The sequence below is a fragment of the Camelina sativa genome, chromosome 2 (genome assembly GCF_000633955.1).
Source record: "Camelina sativa cultivar DH55 chromosome 2, Cs, whole genome shotgun sequence".
Lineage (NCBI taxonomy): Eukaryota > Viridiplantae > Streptophyta > Magnoliopsida > Brassicales > Brassicaceae > Camelina > Camelina sativa.
The window spans coordinates 17217362-17217740 of NC_025686.1; positions in this window are offsets into that span (position 1 = coordinate 17217362).

Sequence of the window (379 nt, forward strand, 5' to 3'; positions counted from 1 at the left end):
AGAAGAGCTATGCTGATAAGAGGAGAAAGGATCTTGAGTTTCAGGTTGACGATAGAGTGTACCTCAAGATGGCTATGTTGCGGGGTCCTAACATGTTATTGACAGAGACTAAGTTGAGTCCGAGGTACATGGGTCCGTTCAGAGTGGTTGAGCGGGTGGGACCAGTGGCATATCGGCTGGAGTTGCCTGAGGTTATGCGTGCGCTCCACAATGTATTTCATGTGTCGATGCTGAGGAAGTGTCTTCACGAGGGTGACCGGCTGTTGCCTAAGATTCTTGAGGATCTTCAGCACAACATGACGTTGGAGGCGAGACCGTTGAGGGTACTCGGGAGGAGAGTCAAGGAACTTCGGAAGAAGAAGATTCCTTTGATGAGAGT